Source organism: Tamandua tetradactyla, chromosome 4 (assembly GCF_023851605.1).
Source record: "Tamandua tetradactyla isolate mTamTet1 chromosome 4, mTamTet1.pri, whole genome shotgun sequence".
NCBI classification, from domain to species: Eukaryota; Metazoa; Chordata; class Mammalia; order Pilosa; family Myrmecophagidae; genus Tamandua; species Tamandua tetradactyla.
In genome coordinates this window covers 77,174,374-77,191,950 of record NC_135330.1, presented here as the reverse complement: position 1 = coordinate 77,191,950, position 17,577 = coordinate 77,174,374, and positions in this window count along the sequence as shown.

Below are 17,577 nucleotides of genomic sequence, written 5' to 3'. Positions count from 1 at the left end.
GTAAAAAACAATTACAGCTACCCTCATCTTAGAGCTACTTACTTATCACACCCAGGCTAACTTGTTTTACCCTTGGTTGTGGAGGGAAAATGCTGTCACTGCTAAGATGATTTTCCTTGAAACCAGCAGCCACCCTTGCCCACCCATTCAGATCACCACCGGCCTCCAAACTATTATACAGGAGTTCCAGGGCCCCCTCTATAGTGAGGAACCAGCTAAAGAAAATGAAAGAACACAACTCTAGTTTGTGTAGTTTGTTACAGAGGCAATGAATTACAGTGAAAGAGCACAGGATCAGGAGTGGGAAGAGGCAAGTCTGTCTAGCCCTTACTGGTTCAGGAAACTCACTCAACTGTTCTGTTTTCAGGATCCAGATTTGTAAAGTGAAACAGTTGAACAAAATTTATCTGGGTGCCTATTCTGTGATGCAATTTCATCCATAACATCTCAATGAATATCTACATAAAGAGGCATTGCTACTTCCTTTGGTCCTTCTCAGTTCTAAAGATAGATGCAACTTTCTTCACGAATGAAGATTGATTGAGAAAAATCTCATTCTTAAAATTTGCAGAAAGTTCAAAATATAATACTTAAGGATATGCAGTGTTACTGTTTTGGGGTAAATTAGTAGCGATTTAAATTAAAAGTGAAAATTTTTTTATTATTTCAATTAATCAATTAATATCCAAATTAGCATGTAGTTGCAAAGTATTTAGTACCAAAAGTTTGGAAATTTTTATTTTCATTAAGTACTTTATTTCCCCTATAACTTGTTCATGCCATTAATTTGCTTGATAAATACATCATTATGACGTATGGGCATACTAGCCCAGCCCATGTCCTGATCATCACTAATTCAAAATTTGTGGGGTCCAAATAACTAATATTTGACAACATCTCCTAGTATATGCCTTCTGATACATAGGTCTGTTCACCACTAAGTTGGCAGTATGACCTTGGGTAAGAGCCTAAGCATGATTTCCCAGAACAATGAAGAACAAAGTGATGGGTTTTTTATTTTAAAAAACTGGGGTCCAGGGTTAGTGACCTTCATTCCATATACAGTTTAAAGAATTGGAACGGATTCAGAGAAAATCAAGACAAATGATTAAGGGCTTTAAGATGTGTTTTAAGAAAAACACAGGCACTAAATAATGTACAGTTTGCTAAATAATGGCCACAGAGAGGGTTTAATAACCCAGTAATATTTTTAAAAGACAAAGCATCCAGAACTATTTCATGAATTGTCCTTTAGTTCAAAATTGGAAAAGTATATATTTCCTGGTTTAAATTTTTTTTTTAATGTTAAGCTAATCAAATTGGGAACAATCATGAACTCTCGACCTGAATTACTTGAAGCCCTCTGTGAATCAGGTGAAGGCAACAATTCAGCCCATCTTAAGGGTGATGTGCAAAAACATTCTAACCCATCCAAGAGTCTAACCTCTTACCATTGGGCCAGAAGTGTGTTCTTTTGTTTGAGTTCTTTTTCTTTTTCTTTTTTTGCTTCTTTTGATGCATTCTATCAGTTCTTTTGTTGATGAGCCACATAAGATTTTGCCATGACACTTTTTGGGGTCCATTCTTTAATCTGCTTTACAACACTGAATATAACCGAAGCACCCTGCAGGTCATTAGGCTAGGTAATTAGCTTATTACAGGGCCAAGTGAGACTAATGATAGTCATACCTTGCCAATGCAGAATGTGTCTACTTCCCATCATGTAATTAAATGCCATTCACAAAATGTTTATGGAATATCTACCATATGCTTATAACTGAGCTGGTCACTGTAAGAATTTATAAGAATTTTATAAGACACTCACTGCCCTCAAGGAACTTAGCATCTTTTTGGAGACATCTGACATATATTCAGGTATGACATTCAAAATATTTAATAATCAGTCTGGCAGAGGCATTAACCGGAGTGGATGCTCATCTTACCCGTATGGATGCCAGCTATAGACAGTTTATATAATGTATATAGTACATACCAGCCCTGCTTACATATGTTAAAAAGAAAAGTTGGAGGAAAAAAAATATCTGATATGTTATATTGAATTTAGTCAAATGCCAGTGTGTATGATATTAAATTGGGATGGAAAGTAAAAGCTGTGTGTCCACCTTTCCCCACCCAGGTCAAATACCATCAGTCAATAATGGCATTTTTTCATGATGAACCCATGTGCAGAGAGGCATTGGTTGGCACTCCCTAGTGACCAAGTTCCCTCTAGTGATGAAATAAATCTACTTAAGAGTGTGCTCTAGTTTGCTAAAGCTACTGGAATGCATCATACCAGAAAAGGGTTGACTTTTACGATGGGAATTTATAAGTTTGCATATTTACAGTTCTAAGGCCATGAAAATGTCACAATTAAGACATCAAGAGGAAGATACCTTCTCTGAGGAAATGCTGCTGGCATCCGGAGTTCCTCTGTCACGTGGGAAGGCATATGGCTGGCATCTGCTAGTCCTTTGCTCCCAGGTTCCATTGCTTTCAGCTTCTGAGTCCAATGGCTTCCTCTCTAGGGGTCTGGGGGTCCTCTCTTTTTTTTATTTTTATTTATTTTTTTACATGGGCAGGCACTGGGAACCGAACCCAGGTCTCCAGCGTGGCAGGTGAGAACTCTGCCTGGTGAGCCACCGTGGCCGGCCCTGGGGGTCCTCTCTTAGCATCTCCAGGGCATTTCTCTCTCTCAGTGTTTCTAACTTTTATGCTCTCATAAAGGACTCCAGTAAAGGATTAAGATCCTCCTTGAATTGGGTGGGTCACATCTCAATGAAACAACCTAACCAAAAGTCCCACCCACAAAAGGTTAACACTCACAAGATTAGATTAAAAGAACATGTCCTTGGGCGGGGCAACAGTGACTCAGTGGCAGAGTTCTCACCTGCCATGCCAGAGACTCGGGTTCGATTCCTGGTGCCTGCCTATGAAAAAAAAAAAAAAAGAAAAAAACAGAACATAGCCTTTTCTGGGGTACATTACAGCTCCAGACTACCACGCAGTCCCTTACAGACTGCATATGTATTGTTCAGGACAAGGAAATAATATCAAGATACTCAGACACAAACCTCTCCAACGCTACTTTCTTGATCTCTTCAGGAATCTCTGGTTAGTCCTTAATCAAGTGAATCTACTTTCTTTCAAATGTGCACGTACTGTTTTGTTTTGTTTTTTCCCCACTTCCATGCCTTTGCCTGTTGCCTTCCTCTTGTCTAATTAAAAAAATTGCTCATCAATCAGTGTTCATTTAGAATCAAGTTCAATCTCACCCTGTCCCAATCATACTCACTCTTACGACTTTCTTAATACATCTTTTCCCAGAGCTGATTAACATTGCAAAAATAATCTCTTTACTTTTTAATTGTTTTTCCATGATTCACTTTGTAACTATCATATATACTTATTTAGATTTTAAGAGTCTTAGCACAATAAATATACATGTACTTCTTTAATGTTTATTTTTTATTGTGAAATATAACATAGATACAAAAAAGCTATCAATTTCCAAGTACCTTCTAACAAGTAGCCATAGAATGGATTTTAAATTTGGCATGGGTCACAGTGCTACCATTCCTTGTTTTTTTTCTTCTAGCTGCTCCAAGGCATCGGAGACCAAACGAAATATCAATATGATGATTCAGCATACACATGCACTTTTAATGGCATTTTGCATGGTGATAATTAGCCTAAGAGATGCTCACTGAAATCTAACTGACTGAATTAAATAAATGAATGAAGAAATTGCATCTAATTTTTGACAATGCCAGAATGTCAAATAAGAAAGTCAGAACGGCTGTTGGCACAATTTTATTTAAGGGGAAATACTTTTTGAACAAATATAGTAGAGATGTGCATAGATATTATCACTCTGAGCCACCTCCAGTCTACTTTCATAACTAAGAGGTGAATTCACAGAAATCCTTAAACAAAATATCTGACAGAGTTGAGGAGGAAAAACCTAACTCACATCCCCTCCAGTGAGTGTAATTTCTTAGGGAGGCCAGCTAGCATTTTACAAAAGTTTACCCAGTGTCAAATCTGCTTGGTGCCTATGTTGTTCTGATTTAGAAATAAAGGATTGTCTCAGAGGTCTCTATAAAATCATTCTACAGGATGACACATCCCAACTTTAACACCAAAATAAGAGATGAACTATTAACCCTGACTGCTATTTGGTCCTTGTGCTTAACTCAATCTGCAGAGACTGTCAGTGTAACTGGGGAGAGGAGGTCACTGGGCAGGTTTGGGGATGTGCCCCATCCTAAGCCTGTGTGAATGGTCCATAAATACTCAAAATGGTTTTGGAAATCTGAATAAGAGCTCAGCTATCACCTACAAAATTGTGGTTCCTCGAGTAGAAATTTTGAAGAGATCCTGTTTTTCATTTTGTTTTACTGTCAAGCATCCTTTGTAATACTGACTCTTCCCATAATAAGCTGTCATTAGATACAATTGTTTCGGAATATGGGCTCTGTGTTTGATTGCAGGGTCTGCAGGCTTCAGACAGTAGGAATGCAATGCTTAAGCTTCTTCACTTATTGCCTGCTGTTGTACAAATATAGGATTTGGCAATTTAGACTAAAGTCTTAGTCCTTCCTGCTACATACAGCCACTCTGGGAGGTACTGAGAATGCAACTTTCCACAGGCTCGGAGGCAAGAGGAGACCCATAATCTGAAATCAGAGCCAAGACGTGGGCCTGCCGTATGCATAATCAACCCTCAAAACACAGTCTGGCGGGTCCCTTGCTACAGTTGGACTTTGAACTCCCCACTACTGAAATAAGAAAAACCCCCACCAAATCCTAATAAATGCTGAAAAGAAGCAGCTGGTAGCCAAAAAAAAAAGGGGGATGAAAATAAAACCAAAGCTGAGTACAAAAAGGCTTCTATCTGTTAAAAGAGAGAGAGAGAGAATTACTGCAAAGGGGATCAAAGCCACTTCTATATCATGCAACTCTGGCAGAAGGCAGGAAGAAAGGAGGAAATTTCAAACTCCAAAACCATGCTGACATCCACCAAATTAGAAAACAATCTATTTTAAATCCCTATGTGAACACGCTCTGCAGGATAGGTGTAAAGTCGTTTCATTTTCTTCTTGGGGTAAAAGAATCCCCATTTAACAAAAATGATGGGAATCTCTTTCTTTGCATTGAGGCATCATCCTAACCCTGCTTGGCTGATAAATCCTCACTGAATCTTGTTGAACAATGATTTGCTCTTAGCTGCATTTCCAGGTCTCTTAGCATTTAGTAACCTGTTTATTTCATGAGGCTAGGATAGCTTTTATGGAATATTGATTTACCATGACAGGATTTGAATATATGCACAATGTTAACAATGACTATGACAATTTAGAGTTTACAAAGCTGTGTGGGCAATGTTTGTTACTCTACATCTGTGTAAAACCTGCCAGCACTTGGAGATTTGGAGAGGAGTTAGTTAATTCAGACTTATTTCATCCTCAAGAGACATTCAACCTAATAAGGAAAGGTGAGAGTAAGGTTTTGGGGTTCAGTGTGGTATACTAGAAAAAGCAGGAAATCTGTGGTCAGAGTCCTTGGCTTTGGCCATCCCACATGTGTTGGGTTGTGTTAGGCAGCCTGCATCTTTCAAAGCTTCAATTTCCTCATTTTTCCAGTCCCACTTTCCCAAAGGATTATAATGAAGATCAAGTGAAATATTATATAAAAACATTTTGAAAATTGAAATGCTAAATACCTCTGTACAAAGGAGTTTATGACAAGTACAAAAATAGTTTATATAAAGCAATAGATGTTCAAATATTAAAGATATCTTCTTAACCGAGATGATTACAGCAGGCTAACTTTTACGCTGAGGCTTGAAGAAAATTAAGCCTTCTGTTTACAGAGGTGGAGGTAGCATATCACAGATTGAGGAACCAGAGTGTGTACACAGAGGTGGAAAAATGTATGGATGGCTTGTTAAAAATCTAGAAAAGAGTTTCATTTGTCTAGAACATGGGATATAGAGTGCTTGAGAAAATACTGGTTTTGGTGTCTATATTTTAAATAACCAAATTTCTCATCCTTTCATTTCATGTTAGTTACAGCAATACCAACAACTCATATACCACATGTTCCGTTAATGGGTAAATATTTACAGTTAAATTTCTATTTTAGCTTCTTTATACAGAGTCCTCAACTCTAAGCAGTATTAATATCAACCATTAAAAATTCAATGGCTTCAATTCAAGCTTCCCAATTTCCTTTGCTGATTTGTGCTATAATGGCTGGTTTTTCTGTGTTAATGTTTCTATTGTTTTAATATTCTTGCTTTTCTCATTCATATTCTAAGAGATTATTGTCAGTGCCAACTCATTTGATTTATCATTTAGAGAAAGCACTTCTTCAGAAAGTCAGCATTGGATATTAAATGATGATTGCCTGCAATGAATTTCTTCTCAACATCTGCAAAGATAATTTTGCCTTTTCTTCACCACTTAATTTTAAATGAAAGATCTTAAATGTACTTATATGGGATTCACATCGGCTTACAAAATATCTTCTTAAAAGCTAGGTTGTAAAAATAGTAAGTTTCTAATACTTTCTTTTTCATGGTTCGAGTAAAATATATACATGTGTACCTAGGTAACATTTTAAAATGGGACATAGAACCTTTTCCCAGAAACCCTAGCTCACACTATAAAATTAAAACATTTCTCCTCCTTTTTGCACTATTTTTAAATATTTATAGAGACCTTTATAATTTATCACTGTGCTTAATTTCATAGGATATTATTTCTTCTTGACCACTGAATCACAAAAAAATCAGTAAAAAAGAAAAGTTGCTATTTTAAAATAAACTTTTATGTTTATTAAACCCTTCTCTAAATGAAAATACCTACATTAGAAATAATGTATGACAATTCCAACTGTATTTTTTTTTTTCTTGGCGGATGGGGTACCTGGTCCAGGAACCAAACCTGGGTCTCCCCAGTAGAAGGCAAACATTCTACTACTGAACCACCAACTGTATTCTTAAAATGTACACTGCAGGGATAATTTATAACAATTGGCTGTGGCTTCATAATATTAAGGTTATTGCAAATAGGACAATCCTAATTTAAAGTGACATCCCAAAAGAAAATGTAGTATAACAAAAAATAATTATTTTATTTTGCCTTTAGAAAAAAACAACATTGTGGCCAGCAAACCCTTTAAAATCTCACATCCATCATTTTTTGTCACCTTTGTGATAGTATCTGGTATTTGAGGCTGTCAAGATGCTTATTCAGTCATTCAAAACACATTTCTTGACCACTATCTTGTGCCAGCCACAATGCCAGGAGCTGAGTAGGGGAGGAAGGGATATCAAACTAAATAAGTTACAATCCTTACTTTAGAGGATCTGAAATAATAATGCAAGTGTCCTCTGATCTGTAGCTAGTAAAGATTAGGAGTCAATGAAGCTTTTCATGCAGAGAGATGACAAGCTAATCATGACGATGGTCATGAGGATAGGAATGACTGACATTTACAAAGCACATGCTATGTTCCAGGCATTGTGCTGGCTGCCCCACATTATAAGGTGATTAATCCCTATGACAACTCTCCATAACAATCCTTGTGAAGTTATCCCTATTTTACAGAAGAGAAAAATGAGGTACAGAAAATTTCAATAAATTGCCTACCATAGTTAAGCTGTGATTCAAACCTCACTGGCATTCTAGGACCCACACTCCTAGCTTCTTGATCATAATGTTCCATCATCACACTCTTCTTTTAGAATAAACCTGGCAGTGAACTAGAGGATGGAATGAGGGGACTAGAGAAAAGGAGATCATTCATTCATTCAATAAATAGAGTGCCTGCCATCTATCAGTCTCTAACTGAGTGGAGATAGCAATGAATAAACACTGTCCCTATTTTCATGAAATTGTTGTAGTAGAATCTTCTAAACAATGGTCAGTAGCTGAAATAATTTAAAGATAATGTGGATCAAGAACAGGGAACCAAATCAGGAAGTATTTAGGAGAATGAAAAGACAGGACTTGGTGACAAGAGATGTGAATGGTGTCAGAAAACTAGAAATCCATGAGGACTTTGCACTTTCTAAATTGGGCCATTCGTTGAATGATGTTGGCAATTTGGGCATGATTAGTTTCGGAAGAAGACAAAGAATTTCAGAAATGAAGGTGACTTTGGCACATCCAAGTGAGAATGCACGTCCAGAGAACATTTTCAACTATTTTTCTTAATTATCTTAATGGAGAAAACATTTCTCTGACAAGAACTGAAAATATTTTCATGCTATTTCATGCCTTCCCTTGCTAATCATAGATGTTTGAGATTATAATGCACAAATTAACATTCCACTAGTAACTCAGCATATTCTTACTGTTTATTCCATAATGAAGAAGGTGGCCAGGTACCAGGGAGCCAATGGTGAGCAGAACAGACACGGTCTCTGGCTTCTAAATACAAACAATTGCCTTCCCATTTTTTGTAAGGTCCTGTCAAAATGAATACGAAGAGATATTTGCAAAACAGGAATGAAATCAAAACAGTGCAAGACAACAGGATGGGAGACCCTCACTGGACTAGAAACTTTGGGGACCACCTATAATGTTGAAAGTGAATGGGATCAAACGGTCAGAAGAATTGCAGAAGATACTGCAGCCTAATCACCAGGCAAGAGCTTGGGTCTTCCTGAGGAGGGCACTGGAGAAGCTCTAAAACCAGAGTCAACATGCATCAAGAACCAGAGTTAGCCAGGGTAAGTAATTTAAAAACTGCATTTCAAACAACTGGATCACTTGCTCTCTACAACCTGTACTTCAACATAAACACAAAAATAGGTAGATGGGCCATGGTAGCTCAGCAGGCAGAGTTCTTGCCTGCATGCTGGAGACCTGGGTTCGATTCCTGGTGCCTGCCCATGCAAAAAAAAAAAGTAGGTAGCTGTGACCTATACAAAGTGAAGCAGCATCCAACAGAAGGGCCCTATGAGAGAGCTGGGGCCAGAGCGGAACATCAGACAAGGTTTACATAATCACACAGTCACATTGTAAACATTATATCTTTGTATGATCATCTTTAAGAATCAAGGCTACTGGAACACAGCTCAATAGTTTCAGGTTACCTCCAGCCACTCCAATACACCACAAACTAAAAAGTGTTATCTATATAATGCATAATAATATAATGTATATGAGCAATATAATGTATATTCTTATGCATTAAGATATATTAATAATTGTTAATGTTAAGATTCTGCTACATTTGTATAATTCTATCAATCGATCAGTCCATCCATCCACACATCCATTTTCTGAACACTTGAGTTTTCAGTGCTTATGCTCCTTAAAACCTCAATACTCCCAAGTATATATCTTAAAAACAAGGATATTCACTTATATAATTACCTTAAGTGCAATTATCAAGTACAATGCATATTAATTAATACACATTAATATATAATGCATAATGCATTATATATCTCCATGATAACCTCTTGACTCTATTTGAAATCTCTTAGCTACTGAAACTTTATTTTGTCTCATTTCTCTCTTCCCCTTTTTGGTCAAGAAGGCTTTCTCAGTCCCATGATGCTAGGTCCTGGTTCATCCCTGGGAGACCTGTTCCATGTATTCAAGGAGATTTATATCCCCAGGAGTCATGTCTCATGTAGGGAGGAGGGCAGTGAGTTCACCTGTAGAGTTGGTTTAGAGAGAGGGGGCACATTTGAGCAACCAAAGAGATTATCTGGGGGTGACTCTCAGGCATAATTAAAACTAAGCTTAACCTATGCTTTTTAGGAATAAGTTTCATAGTGGCAAACCCCAAGATCAAGGGCTCAGTCTATTGATTTGGTCATCCCACTGCTTGTGAGAATATCAGAAATTCTATAAAAAATAAACATAAATCTTAACAATGAAAATAGTAATAGAAAAAATAAAACTTAGGGAATAGAAAATCAATAAGGACAGGAAAGATACTTATTTCCTCACTTTCCATTAGCAAAATTGATCTTAGTATACATATCTGGAGACCTTGTAAAAGAATCTACATTTTATGTAATAAATAACGAAAATAAAGGGTAGTTTTATGCTTTTCATTTTTATGTTTTATGGTATATTGTTTACTGGCATTATATCATATCCATCACAAGTATCTAAGAGAAAATAAAGAGGATATCAATTAACTAATTTGGAATATTCCATCATTTAAATGCTTCTCTATTATTGACAACTTTTTATTTGAATTGAGTAGTCCAATTAATGTAAAAAGGTACCACATCTTCATGGAGAAAATCTTGGAAATACAGAAAAGCACAAAGAAAACAAAAATTTCCTGCACTGTATTTTTCACTTTCCAGAACAGTGTCATGTGTACCCTTCCAGGCATCCTCCAATGTTAAGATTCTGCTACATTTGTATAATTCTATCAATCGATCAATCCATCCATCCACGCATCCATTTTCTGAACACTTGAGTTTTCAGTGTTTATGTTCCTTAAACCCCTAGTACTTCCATGTATATACATCCTAAAAACAAGGATATTCACTTATATAATCACCTTGAGTGCAATTATCAAGTACAAGAAATTTAGCATTAATATAAAGCTTACATCCTATATTTCAATTTTTTTCATATGTCCAAATAATGTCCCTTTGAGCCTCTTCTCTCCCCTTGCTAGATCCCACCCAGGATCATACTGCATTTAATTCCCATTGTCTCTTTAGTTGCTCTTTCATATTTTTTAAATCGTGGGAACAAATGCACAACATAATCTTTCACATCTCCACCATTCCCAAGCATTCTGTTCAATGGGATTAATCACATTCACCAACTTCCATTATTAAAATTTTGGCATCTCCTCAAAGGTGAGCCCTACATCCATATTGTTTGCTTTGATACCAATTTAACTCCAATAGTATACACAAACTATGTTCCTGTACTCCTCCATCCCCCGACCTATATGTAGTTCTTGTCACAATTTACATGTTTATACATTATGAGTCCAAAACCACTGATTTATCATTACATTTATGCATTTGCCTTCTCGATCCTGTAGGAAGTAAAAAGCAGAATTAAAAAACAGAAATACAATACTAGTGGCATTTATATTTACACATGTTGTTACCCACCCCCCCCCCCCAGAGATTGCTATTTCTTCTTGGGGCTTTGATCTATTGTCTAGTGTCCTTTCCTTTCAACTTGCAGAATTCTATTCAACATCTTCTGTAGGGCTGGTCTTGTGATGACAAACTCCCTCAGCTTTTGTTAATCTAGGAATGTCTTAATCTCTCCCTCACTTATGAAAAGCATTTTTGCCAGATATACCACTTTTGGTTGGCAATGTGTTGCTTTCAGCATTTTAATTTTGCAGTGCTTTGCCTCCCTGGGTTCCAATAAGAAATTAGCATTTAATCATTTTGAGGTTCCCTTGTACATGACTCATTGTCTCTCTCTTCCAACTATCAGAATTCTCTATTTAACTTTGGTGCTCAACAGTTTGATTTTATTATCCCACAATATGGGTCCCTTAGGGTTTATACTGCTTGGAGTTCATTGAGTATCTTGTAGGTATATATTCATGTCTTCCATTAAATTGGGGACATTTTCAGCCATTATTTTTTTGAATATTCTATCTAACTCTTTGTCTTGTTCTTCTCCTTCTGGGACTCCCAACAATGTGTATATGGATACACATGATACCACATCATGTATCGTGTGTATCCCATAGGTTCTTCAGGCTCTGCTCACTTTTCTTCATTCTTCCTTCTTTCTGTTTATCAGACTAAATGACTTCCTTTGTTTTATCATCAAGTTCTCTGATTCTTCTGACAATTCCAAGGCACTGTTGAGCCCTTCTAGGAACTTTTCATTTCTGGCGCTATGGTCTTTGGCTCTGTTTAGGTCCTTCTCATAATTTTCATCCTTTCACTGATATTCTGTGTCCATTTTCCTTTAGCATTTTCAGCATATTTAGGACCTTTTTTTTTTTTTTTAGCCTTTTTCTAGTATATCTGAGGTTGGATCCTCCTCATGATGGTTTGTAATGCTTTAATCTTCTCCTTTGCCTGGGCCATTTCCTGTTTCTTTGTTTATTTTATAACTTTTTATTGAAACCTGTACATTTTCATATTTTAATGTTTTATCGCTGGAATTTCGGCTCTGAAACATCTATTCCTTAAGCTTTTACCCAGTTGTGTTATAACAGACTTTCCTTGAATGCCAGAAGCCAATTTAAAAAAAAAAAAAAAGAAGTAAACACCTTTCCTAGTCTTTGCAGATTTACTGGTGCAAAGTGCTCTCCTTCAGGATTTACTCTTCAATGAGTTTAGAGAATACCTGCTGGCCAAAGCATAGGGGCTTCCCTGATCCTTTCTGCACATGGATCTTGTCTCAAGCATGCACTGCAAACCTAGGAATTCCCCCATTTACACAGATACAAATGTCCCCTTTTCCAGTAGGAAACAGTTTCCTTGAAGCCCTGATCATGGCACTGTATTTCCTATAGTCAGCAATCCCTTGCCCCAAGCAACACAGCTTGACTGCTTTACCACAGTGGTCTGCAGAAAAGCTGGCTGAGTCACTGTCTACATGCAGAGCAAGTTCTGGGATAATGAGTCCCTCAGCCCACCAGCAGACAGATTGGGCCATACATGCTCCTGGTATGCGTACAAGGGCTACTCTGTTTCCTCCAGAACCGGGATCAGATCTGTACTAAGAACACATGAGCTGGGCCAGCTCCATGCTGATTTGGTGAGGGAATAGGGAAGGTGCCAGCCAGAGCACCACAAAATCTTCTGCTTTAAGCAGCCTTTTTCTTTATTTAGGACTCACCCCATTGCTGAAGTCCTTTAAGTGTTTTCTGGAACATTGAGAAATAAACTTCTGCCAGTTCTTGCTGATTGTTCAAAACTTCTTTGGGGTGGCCCTGAAGTGTCTCACTTCACCATCTTGATTGGGGCAGTGCCTCTAATATAGTTTTGTTATTTTTCAGGTTTTTTTTTTTTTTTTTTTTTTTAGGTACACACAAATATTTATGTATGTATGTATTTTAAGTTAATTAAAGACTGCTTATTAAGGGTGCCTTAGAATTCTAACAATACTAACATCTGTGTCCTACACAGGGAAACATAAGGATGGTGGATATAGATGGTATAAGGGCCTGGGCCTTCCTCCAGGGATTCTGGAGGGCAACATGTTTGGAACTTTCCCAACACTGACATTGTGAACCAAGGCAAGGAGGCTAGAAGACCCTATGGCCAGTTCATCATTTTCCAGTGGACTTGGATGAAATGATGATTATTGAGCCAACAAACTATAATGGTTTCTTCTAAATCCTTGGGGACTGTTGTGCATATATGTACTTAGGGACCCTTAAGTGTGGCTTATTAATGGCTTGCCAGGCCATAACAGCTTTGAAGAAGCTGCTAAAGACCATAGTGTAAAATCCTTTAGGATGCTTACTCTTTAGACCTAACCTTTCAGAGATTGCTAAAAATGTGTACAGACTTTGGCTGCTCAAAGTAGTAAGTGAGGCTGCAACTTCTGAACAATATGTCTGCATTATCCACAGCAAATAAGCAATATCTTCTGAAATTCATTACTTCTCTACTTTTCTCTTTTTCGTATATATATTTAATCTGTGTTCCTAAACATTTAAAACTAATATGTATAGCTCTCCTTTGCAACTTTACCTCTAATTTTTCTGAACTAGAAAAATGGATTATTTCTATAGATTTTAGAACTACATTAAAATTTTTGGATATTTAGTGAATGGACTTTATGATAATTAGAATAAAACCTGATAAATATGTTCTACAACTATTACATTGTTAAATATTTTATTGTTGACAATCATCAGCATGTTCCAATGAATAAAATTAAGAATTTATCATCTTCATCATTAACTTTGGCGGCTTTATGAGTTATGGCACATTTTCACTGACTGACTCTTTTTTTTTTATGTAATTTTACTGAGATATATTCACGCACCATACAATCCATCCAAAGTATAAAAATCTATGGTTCACAACATCATTACATATGTGTGCATTCATTACCATGATCATATTTAGAACATTTGCATTATTCCAGAAAAAGAAATAAGAATAAAAAAGAAAACCCCAAACATCCCATACTTCTTTCCTCACCCTCTCATTGTCCACTAGTATTGGACTCTACCCAATTTGAGCTGTTTTGAATCTGTGGTGTACCCCAGAAAAGTTATGTCCTTTAATCCTCATTCAATATTGCTGGGTGGGAGCTTTTTGATTATCCATGGAGATGTGACCCACCCAATTGTGGGTGGTAACTTTTGATTAGATGGTTTCCATGGAGATGTGTCTCCATGCATTCAAGGTGAGGTTGCTTACTGGAGCCCTTTAAGAGGGAACCATTTTGCAAAGAGCCACAAGAGCCACAAATGCCCACACAGCCAGAGACCTTTGGAGATAAAGAAGAAAAATGCCCCCAGGGAAGCATCATGAAACAAGAAGCTGGGAAAGAAAGCTAGAAGACTTCACCATCTGCCCTTCCAGCTGAGAGAGAAACCCCGAAATTCATCGGCCTTTCTTGAGTGAAGGTACCATCTTGTTGATGCCTTAATTTGGACATTTTCTAGACTTGTTTTAATTTGGACATCTTTATGGCAACTTAATAAATTCCCCTTATAAAAGCCATTCTATTTCTGGTATATTGCATTCCAGCAGCTAGCAAACTAGAACAACAGGTTATCAAGACAGTGTAGTATTGTCAGAAATATAATATATTATTTATTATATCAATAATACAACTATATATATGTATATATAAAAACGTGTGTGTGTGTGTGTGTGTGTATACATATATATATATATCAATGGAACAGAACAAAACATCCAGTAGTAGATCTAAACAAACACGGGCAAACAACTTTTTTTTTGCTATATAGTTTTATAATCATTATCAAAAAACAGTGCTACTGATTTACAGTTGAACAACTTATTTTATTTCCTTCTGGCTATTCTAAAACACTAGATACTTAAAAGAAATATGTATATAATGAGTCAATAGTCACTGTCATTTGTTACATGCTAAGTTCTCATTTTCACCTCCTTCCTTTTATTTTGAACTTCCTCTCAATCTTCAGGGAAAAATAAACTTACAAAGAAAAAGTGTTTTAGAGACTTAGATAGAGCCTAGAGCACTCTCTAGGATTTTCAGGAATACTGTTGGTTGGGGCTTAGAATACTGTGGCAGTTTGCAATAGCTGGTTGAAGTTTGCATATAAATTGCCTTCAGAATGACCTCTCAACTCTATTTAAAATCTCTTGGCCCCTGCAACTTAATTTTGGTCCATTTCTTTCCCCCCTTTTGGTCAAGAAGGCTTTCTCCATCCTATGGTGCCAGGACCAGTCTCATCCCTAGGAGTTATGTCCCACATTGCCAAGAAGGCTTGTACCCCCCTGGAAGTCATGTCCTATGTAAAGGGGTGGGCAGTGAGTTTACTTGCAGAGTTGGCTTAAAGAGAGAAGCCACATATGAGCCACAAAAGAGGTTCTGTGGGGGTGACTTTTAGGCATAATTATAAACAGCCTAGCTTTGCCTTTGCAGAAATAAGTTTCATAAGGGCAAGCCTCAAGATCAAGGGCTTGGCTTATTAAATTGGGAGTCCCTAATGCTGGAGCCAGTATCAGGAATTCCCTAGGTGGGGATGTTTAACAGTTCATTTTCCCCGGATCCCTTAAGGGGACTTTGCAAATACTTTTTTATTTTCTGCCCATACTACTCTGGAATGTATCTGAGTATTACATTAACCTGTACTTCACTGACTCATTTTTAACTGCCTCCAAAATAACATTTTAATGGTGGAAATGCTACACAAACTTTCATTTCAGTCATGCTCAGTGTCCAAATCAGGCATGTTTTTTCTTTCATAACTAAGGTCTGCTGACACACTTACAGAGGCTAAATTACAATGTTTTGCCAGCATAGAACTCATTTTGAGTTATCCTCTTTGTTTTACAAACCTAATCTGGAGGACTGAACTTCCAAGGCCTGTGATATGTTGCCCGAGGAGCACATGAGGGTTTAAATTGCATCTTTTCAATGCATTCTGGCACTGCAGCCTGAAGCCAATACTTGTTTTTTAACTGGCAACCTGCCTCCCTAGAATGGAGGAAGCAGATTGCCTCTTTGCTGAATATTTAGACAAGGTACTGATTTAACAGCAGTGGACAAGCAGCTGAGAGCGGGCTGTCAGCCTGTCACACACTGACAAATCTGTTGTTCATATTCAGGCAGGATGTGTGCGTTAGCTCGCCATCAGTATCATCCATCTAGTGCAAGCGATGTGGAGTAGCCTCATCTCCCCGTGCCTATGGACCAAATGCTGTTATTACATCTTTCTGAAGGATCTCAACTAAAGAACTCATTTGCTTTTTTATGATGGGGTCTGGCAAATGAGACAAGTAAGATAGCCTGCTCAGTTTTTGTTTCTCTTCCTTCCTTCAACACACCAAGACAACCTGTATTACCATTTCGTGTCACATATGAAATCATAACTCTAAATGGCCCCAAACTGCTTTTCTGAAAATCCACAAGGCAAAAGGAAAGGCAAACACACACACATACACACGAATTCAATTAAAATGCTTTTCTTTGAGGAAAAAAAAATCATTTGAACACAATGTGAGATTGGGTTTTGTTGTGGATTTTTTGTTGTTGCTATTTTTTGGGGACTTTAATTTTTCAGGCAGCACTGACTTTCAGAATGATCTCTAACAAATTTCCCCTAGAGCCACTGAATTTGTAACACTCAGATTCTCTCACTCTCTCTGCAGATTCATTTCAGTCTGAACGTGAAGCCCACATGAGACTAAATTTACAATTCCCTGACCAAACCATATCTATATTTATATGGGCCTTTGAAAATCAATGAAATATATTTTCTCTTTTAAATATAGCCTTTTGGGGGAATTTAAAGGTGATTGAGGCTATATCCCAGAATCTCTGTTAAAATGCCATTCATCGTTTGACCGTTTGTTGGTCCTTACCTGGAAAATTTAAGAGAAAACTTCTGCTCAGGGATTATTGATTTGCATCAGTTCTAATGTGTATATATATCCTATTGTCTTTTCTAATCTTTTCTAACCACAGCTCACTTTATTGCTCTGAAAAAAGTGACTTAAACCCATCAGAATTAGGATTGTTGTGTTGAGTGTTTAGTGAACTGTTTTGTGTTTTTGATTTATTGATTTTTTTTCTTCTATATTACCATGATAAGGCTAAGAATCTCTTCTGAAGAAATTTTTGTGCAATATTTCAGGTAATCTATTCTACAGTTTCCACAAGGTGCATATCACCTCAAAGGGGCAAAGCAACATTTTAAGTAAAAGACACAAATAATCCTGAAAAGGCATACAAATATTTTAACATGAAGTTTTGCAATCTCAATGTTACAGCAATATTGTTACAGTAATATCTCATAACATAGTAGTTTGTAATTTGATTTAAAATATCCTTTTAGATTAGAGACAATTTTGTTAGTTAAAAAAATAGTCAAACCAACAATAATAATATTTAGTATATATTGACTTCTTACTTTGTGCTAGAC